This window comes from Tripterygium wilfordii, chromosome 6, assembly GCF_013401445.1.
Source record: "Tripterygium wilfordii isolate XIE 37 chromosome 6, ASM1340144v1, whole genome shotgun sequence".
Lineage (NCBI taxonomy): Eukaryota > Viridiplantae > Streptophyta > Magnoliopsida > Celastrales > Celastraceae > Tripterygium > Tripterygium wilfordii.
The window spans coordinates 4314700-4323114 of NC_052237.1; the positions used below are offsets into that span (position 1 = coordinate 4314700).

The 8415-nt window shown below is 43.7% G+C and overlaps 1 non-coding gene across 1 annotated transcript; it reads right to left on the reverse strand.

Moving 5' to 3' along the window:
• Positions 1-7699: 7699 nt before the first annotated feature.
• On the reverse strand, positions 7700-7801 carry LOC120001152. The gene has a single exon (XR_005468757.1). It is a non-coding gene; the product is annotated as a U6 spliceosomal RNA (small nuclear RNA).
• Between the last annotated feature and the right edge of the window lie 614 nt (positions 7802-8415).

The following is an 8415-nucleotide window of genomic DNA, read 5'->3' on the forward strand; positions in this document are numbered from 1 at the left end:
GAGGAGAACTCTGAGGAAGATTTCGAGGAGGGGGATGAACTCCCTTCAACTGTTGACCTTACCGCAGTCACATCCGATGAAGATCCTCCTCGTGTCATCCCTGCTGAAGGTGATTCTCCTATTCAAGCAACTGAGCCAGGTGAAGTTCGTGCCTTTACTCCTGAGGATGTTCCTCCTTCAAATCCTCCTGATCTTATCCAGCCTGAAGCTAGCCTGCATGAGCCTTCAGAGACTGAACTGCTTCCTTCAGTTGAAGATATTTAGCTCCTTTTTTTTTTCTTTTTTCTTTTTTTTTTTTTGTAAACGATTAAGTATCTTTTGGTAATGATATCTTTCTCTTTTCATATTCAGTTCGCTCTACTTTGTTGTGAATGCTTGAAGTGTATTCTTTTTTTTTTTTTTTACCTTACTTCGGTTGAAGATGCTTGAAGTGTACTTCGCGCGTGAAGTACTTGTCGTGGCCGAAGGGTTGGCTTCGGATGAAGCATACACTTCAAGATCGAAGTACCTGATTCGACTGAAGGGTCTAAGGGCCGAAGTGGCCTAATTTTGAGACTTAGAAAATTTTTCTAAGTTTTGGGCCGAAGGGCCTGTTTGGACCGAAGGGTCTTATTTGGACCGAAGGTCTTGTTTGGACCGAAGGTCTTGTTTGGACCGAAGGGTCTAAGGGCCGAAGTGGCCTAATTTTGAGACTTAGAAAATTTTTCTAAGTTTTGGGCCGAAGGGCCTGTTTGGACCGAAGGGTCTTATTTGGACCGAAGGTCTTGTTTGGACCGAACGGTCTAAGGGCCGAAGTGGCCTAATTTTGAGACTTAGAAAATTTTTCTAAGTTTTGGGCCGAAGGGCCTGTTTGGACCGAAGGGTCTTATTTGGACCGAAGGTCTTGTTTGGACCGAAGGGTCTAAGGGCCGAAGTGGCCTAATTTTGAGACTTAGAAAATTTTTCTAAGTTTTGGGCCGAAGGGCCTGTTTGGACCGAAGGGTCTTATTTGGACCGAAGGTCTTGTTTGGACCGAAGGGTCTTGTTTTGGGGCGAAGAGATTATGCAACAACTTCTGAACTGTTGTTTTATTAAGCTGATTAACAAGTAACAACTTATTGAAAAATTATTGTTCAACTAAACAAAATATCTACGCAAGTTATCAGCATTCCAAGGACGCATCTTCTTCCCCGGGTTTTCTGGGTCTTCAATCCTGTAAGTCCCTTCCTTGAATGTTTCAATTACTCTGAAAGGTCCATCCCACGTCTCCCCTAGCTTTCCGGGGTGCTTTCCTGCGGCCTCCTTCTTTCTTAAGACAAGGTCCCCTGGGTTGAACTTTCTTTCTTTGACCCTTCGGTTGTAATACAGGGCCGTCCTCTGCTTGTACGCAGCAGTTCTGATTCGAGCCTCTTCTCTAACTTCCTCCACCAAGTCTAAATTATTCAGAAGTGCTTCATTATTCTCTTGGATATTGAAGTTAATGATTCTTGTAGATGGGAATCCAATTTCTACAGGTATCACGGCTTCGGAGCCAAATGCCAGGGAGAAGGGTGTTTCTCCTGTAGAAGTCCGTGTTGTGGTTCGGTAGGACCATAACACACTCGGTAGTTCTTCCACCCATCTTCCTTTGGCACTATCTAATCTTGTCTTCAAACCTTGGAGGATCACTCGGTTTGTCACTTCAGCTTGCCCATTAGCTTGTGGGTGACTGACCGAAGTGACTCTGAGATCAACCCCCAACTCTTCACATAGCTTCTTCATCTTTCCTCCGACAAATTGTCTGCCGTTATCAACAATAAGGGCCCTTGGTATCCCATATCTACAGACAATGGTTCTCCAGATGAAGTCTATTACCTTATTCTCAGAAATAGTTGCAAGTGGCTCCACTTCTACCCACTTAGTGAAGTAGTCCACGGCTACTATCAGATATGTCCTTTGACCCGATGCTGGTGGGAATGGTCCAAGAAGATCCATACCCCACTGAGCAAATGGACATGGACTCTGAATGGGCACCATCTGACTAGGAGGAAGGTGGGGTACGTGGGAATGCCTTTGACACTTATCACACTTTTGAACAAGCTTTTTGGCGTCTGACACCATTGTAGGCCAGTAGTATCCACAACGTAGCACCTGATAACTTAATGTTCTTCCCCCTATGTGACTTCCACAAATTCCTTCATGCACTTCCCTTAGGGCATAATCAGCCTCTCTGGGCGTCAAACATCGCAGGTATGGAAGTGTGAAGGACCTTTTGTATAATTCTCCATCAATCAGAGTATATCTTGTTGCCCTTTTCCGGAGACTCCTTGCTTCATTCCTATCTTCAGGAAGTTTCCCTTCAAGTAAGAATTCTCTGATCGGGTCCTTCCAGCTTGGTTCAGCTTCAACCGGAACAACTTCTAGTTCAGCTGAAATACTTGGTTGAGGAAGTACTTCAATTCTGACCGAAGTAGGCCCTTTGGCTGAACATGCTGAAGCTAATCGTGCAAGGACATCTGCTTTTGCATTTTCCTCCCTAGGTATTCGATTAATCTCTACCTTGGGAATCCTGGCCAATAATTTCTTGACCGCAGCTAAGTACTTGACCATGTTTGAGCCTCTCGCCTCATAGTCTCCCTTCATTTGTTCAGTCACTAGCTGAGAGTCGCTGTTGATCAACAAATTTTTAATTTCAAGTTCGGCAGCAAGTCTCAATCCAGCTAGTACTGCTTCATATTCTGCTTCATTATTTGACGCTTTGAAGTGAAAATGAAGTGCATGTTCAATACATATGCCCCCCGGACCGAAGAGGAGTACTCCAGCTCCGCTACCCTCTTGATTAGAAGAACCATCAACGAAAAGGTTCCATTTTGGGTAGTCCTCTTCGGTCAGTGTTATCATGGTTGGTCGAAAACATTCTACAACAAAATCGGCTAAGGCTTGAGCCTTAATCGCCTGTCTGGGCTTGTATTGAATGTCAAACTCACTCAGCTCAATGGACCACTTTATCAATCTGCCTGATGTATCCGGCTTCTGAAGTATGTTCTTCAATGGTTGATCAGTCAGAACTACCACAGTATGAGCTTGAAAGTAAGGCCTTAATTTTCGAGCAGCAGTGACCAAGGCTAAAGCAAACTTCTCTGCTTCAGTATAACGAGTCTCAGCATCTATTAAGACCTTACTGACATAATATACTGGCTTCTGTATTTTATCGCATTCCTGTATAAGGACTGCACTTACTGCATGATCAGTCGTAGCAAGGTACAAGTACAATACCTCTCCTTCTTTTGGACATGTTAGTAGAGGAGGATGTCCGAGGTATTCCTTCAGACCTTCAAATGCCTTCTGACACTCTTCAGTCCATTGAAATTCCTTGGCCTTTTTTAAGGCTTGGAAGAAGGGTCTACACTTATCACCCGACCTAGCAAGGAATCTCCCAAGTGCTGCAGCTCTTCCCGTTAATCTCTGAACCTCTTTCGGAGACTTCGGAGGCTTCATCTGAAGAATGGCTTCTACCTTCTCCGGGTTCGCTTCGATTCCTCTACTAGTGACAAGGAAGCCAAGGAATTTTCCTGAGCTTACTCCAAAGGCGCATTTATCTGGGTTCAGTTTCATTTGGAACTTATCTAAAGTGTTCAACACTTTTTGAAGATCTGAAGGGTGATCTTCCGCCCTTCTACTCTTCACGACCATGTCATCCACATATGCTTCTACTGATTTTCCTATCTGCTCAGCAAAGACATGGTTTATTAACCTTTGATAAGTGGCACCAGCATTCTTAAGTCCGAAGGGCATAACTTTATAGCAATATATCCCTTCTGGAGTTATGAATGAGGTGCTCTCCTCATCTCTTGGGTTCATCTTGATTTGGTGATACCCCGAATAAGCATCCAAGAAGCTAAGGAGTTCATGGCCCGAAGTTGCATCCACCAATTGATCAATCTTGGGAAGAGGATAGCAGTCCTTAGGGCAGGCTTTGTTTAGATCTGTGAAGTCAACGCACATACGCCACTTTCCATTCGCCTTCTTTACCATGACCACATTGGCCAACCAATCTGGATATTGCACTTCTCGGATGAAGCCTGCTTCAAGTAACTTCCCCACTTCTTCCTTGATAGCAGCTTGTCTCTCTAAGGCGAAGTTACGCTTCTTCTGTTTGACCGGTTTAGTCCCCGGTATGATGCTCAAACTGTGGGAGATGACTTCCCTACTAATTCCTGGCATCTCATGCGCACTCCATGCGAAGTTCTTTATGTTAGAGAGGAGGAGCTTGGTTACCTCCTCAGCTAACTTTTTATTTAAAAGGGACCCTAGAAATAACTTCTTTTCAGTTCCTTTCTCCACAGTTATTGGAAGAAGTGCTTCAACCGGTGTTGGCTTCAGTATCTTCTCTTCTTCCCGAACATCTAAGCTTCCAACTGATATGGAGGTCTTCTTCTTGTCCTTCAAGTCCGTATAGTACATCATTCGAGCTAACTTCTGATCCCCACTCACTTCTCCTACCCCATTAGAAGTTGGAAACTTCATTTTGAGGTGGTAAGTAGAGACCACCGCCCGAACCTTGTGAAGCAATGGTCTGCCAATGATGGCATTATAGGGGGATTGAACATCTACTACAAGAAGATCGATCATATGCATAACCGTCCTTGGATAGGTTCCTAGAGTAACAGGTAGGGATATGATTCCCTTGGGAACTATGGATTCCCCTGCGAACCCATATAAAGGAACCGAAAAGTTCTTCAATTTTTCTTCTGAGATCTTCATCTCTTTGAAGGCGTGATAGAACAAGATATCTGCAGCACTTCCATTATCCACCAGAACCTTTTTCACTGTGAAATTTGCGATGACTGCTTCTATCACTAGGGCATCATCATGTGGATCCTGGATACCTTCAGCATCTTTTTCTGAGAAAATAATTTTTTCTTCATCCCTTCTCGGCTTCTTTCTTTCCTTACTTACTTCATTTATTCGAGCATAAGCCCTTCTTGCTGAGGAGCTTTCTCCTCCTGCGGCCAGACCTCCTACAATAACTCCAATTGTCCCAGCAGTCCCCCTTTGGTGACGAGGAGACCTATCCCTTCTTCTTTGTCTCCTTCGGTCGTTATCCCTATCATCACCATCGGTTCTTCTTCTCTTTTCTTCTCTATTTGAAGTGAACTGCTTCAGGTAGCCTCGCCTTATGAGGCCTTCAATCTCATCCTTGAGATGCCTACATTCTTCAGTGTCATGACCATGATCCCTATGGAACAAGCAATACTTATCTGAAGTACGCTTTTCTGCCGGGGCCCTCATTTTCTTAGGCCACTTCAGTATATCCCTGTTACTTATTTCAAGAAGGATATTATGCAATGAATTATTAAGAGGAGTATAGGAACTATACCTAGGGACTGGACCTTGGTCAGTCTTCCTACTAGATTGATCATCCTTCTTTTTGTCATTCTTTCCTTCTACTCTTCCTTGCTTCTTGATTGGAGGAGGTAAGTCTTTCTCAGTCTTTCCCAGGGCGCTCGAGCCTTTTTTGGCAAAGGCCGAGGAAGAAGAGAACTAAGAAATTTTCATCATGTCCTCTGACTGCATGAACTTATCTCCCCTAGCGTAGAGTTCTCCCATAGTCTTCGGGCGTTTTTTCGTTAATGAGCGTACATACGCTTCATCCCTTACTGTCCTTACCAGGGCCGAAATAGCTACTTCTACCTGGACATGTGGGATTTCCAAGCATGCTCTATTGAACCTTGCAAGAAATGATCGAAGTGATTCTCCATGCTTATGGTCAAGATTCATCAGATCCAAACTTGTCTTTGCCGTCCTTCGTGCGGCGGAGAAGTGAAGCGCAAGTTTCTCGGACAAGTCTCCAAAACTAGTCACACTGTGTCTCGGTAATCGATTGAACCAAGTTCTTGCTGGTCCAAAAAGGGTTGATGGGAATATCTTACACATTATCAGGGCATTTGCCCCCCGACACTCCATCATTGATTTGAAACCCTGGATATGATCACAGGGGTCAGTTAACCCTTCATACTTCTCCAGCTTTGGAACAATAAGGTGACGCGGCATTTCAGCTTCAAGTATTTCAGGAGCTAAAGGGGTCAACGTACTGTCCCACACTCCCTCCATTGGGGACACTCCTTGTAGTGCTGCAATCTTCTTGTTCATCTCATCTAGGTGTCGACCGACATCTTCATTGTAGGTAGTTCCCCTTCTAGTACTTTCTCCAATGGTACCATCGGGATTCACCCTTCGGCTTGGTTCTCTAGAGTGTGAACTTCGCACCTCCTCATTGTGCGGGATTTCTTGGTTCACTTGTGTCTGTTGGTTCATGATTAGTTCGGTCAACATTTGCACCTGCTGGGAAAGTTGTTGGAATTGTTCCTGAGTGCAAGGTACTTGGGACGGTCCAGCGTCCTGGTTATGCTGGTTGGTTCGGTCAGCAACATCCTCCTGGTGTTCTACCTCCTCATGATGGGGGTGTTCACCCTGCCCCCGGTCGGGAGCATTAGGGTCATCAACTCGACGGCTTGTTTCTGAAGTAGAAGCGACATTCTTTCTCAATCTGACCATTGTGAGTTTCTTTAGGGAAGTGTACTTCCTTCCCACAGACGGCGCCAAACTGATGATGTCTAAAACAGGTCTACCCTATCAGACAAATCAGCCAAGTCAGACTGAGCTGGAATAACTAATTTCTCCTTTGCTGGTACGTGATCTCTTCCTTCCTTCCTGCACAAGAAGCGAACGTAAGCTTCGGTAGGGCCCCGAGGGTGTACTCGGGGGGACCTCTCCGACGCTCAAGTCAGTACAGTACTAAACTTGGGAGGATGGCTCGTTGCTTCGAGCGTTGCCTCTTGCTCAGTAAGTATTTTAGAGTGCAGGAGTTAGATTCCTTACCTGAGGGCAGAGGTTCCCCTTTTATATGAGTTTGAAGTGTTTGAGTTGTAGTAGGAGTCGGACTCTCTCTCATTGGTTTTCCAGAGGGTTTCTCGGATGGTAAATTCTATCTGTATCCCTCTCCAAAGGGGAGTAGGACTCTATCTAGAATTGACGTCCTATGAGGACTCTTCATCAGTTGAACTTCGTGCGTACATGCTTCTGTAGTACGGTTATCGAAGTGCGGTCTTCGGTCTGATAGTGCAGAGGTATACACTTCGGTCGAGAACCGAAGTGTACCCTTCGGTACGTCACCCATATTGTCCTCACTGGAACTTATTCTGCCACGTGGCTTTCTCCCATTAGTGGGGGTATTTTGGGAATATCAGAGAGCATAGTTCAACTTAACCTTAACAAATCCAAATAGATCAGAGAACCTTTGACCCTTCACAGCAACAACAACCCTAACAAATCCAAATAGATAAGAGAACCTTTAACCCTTCACAGCAAAATACATCAAACTTACACAACCCAAACGCATGTGGCATGCCAACAAAAAATATGGGATTCAATGTCAAGAGAAAGAATCCTAAACCCATGACAGTAAAATACATCCGATTTAGGAAGAACCCAAACACATACTTGTAAAATATATCAAATTCAGTGATTTTTTTTAAAAAAAAAACCCCCAAATGGGCAGATTAAGATTAAAAAATATGAGATTCAATGTCAAGAGAAAGAATCCTGAACCCATGACAGTAAAATACATCCGATTTAGAGAGAACCCAAACACATACTTGTAAAATATATCAAATCCAGTGATTTTTTTTTAAAGACACCCCAAATGGGCAGATTAAGATTGTACATAAAATTTTTCAAAATAAATTTGGACCATTTCTCGATTTGTGCATGTCATGCTTGAGCAGGGCCATGCTAATCTTCTCTATATCGTTCCAATTTTATCGGATGTCCCCAAAGGGACAAACACCTCTTCCTTCGTTGCGGTTTATGAATCGTTTAGTGGTGTACTAATCCAACGATGTGGGATTAGTTCTGGGAAACTTTAGTCACACCCCGGTTTTTACTAGATATACCCCATGTTGATAGCAACCCAAATTTTTTAACATTTTACTAGTGACACCAAAAGTACATAAAATATCAAACATTTTATAAATATACCCCACGCCCAAAAAAGACTTGAGAGAACAGAGGAATTAGTTGCATTTCACTACAAAACAGAGCATGTCATTCACTAGAAGGCATCCTAAGCAAAATTCAACAAAAAAAGAGCACATAATGTAGATAATTAAAAGGATATCCACAACAATTATAGTTAAACCAAAGCACAACATGCCCAGCCTATACAGCCCCACATTATCTAACCCGCTTATGAGCTGTTCGAGCAAATTGCTAGCTGTTCAAGAGGTTTAGTGCACCAACCATTGAGGCTATGGTGGTTCAGGATCCACTGTCATATGCCCCTCAAACGGGTAACCTAAATCAAAGCATCACAAGAGCTCAGCCCAAATCCAATAACAAACAAAACCCCGAACTAGAATTAAATAAAAGTATCAAAGAATTGAACCTCTATTTGCA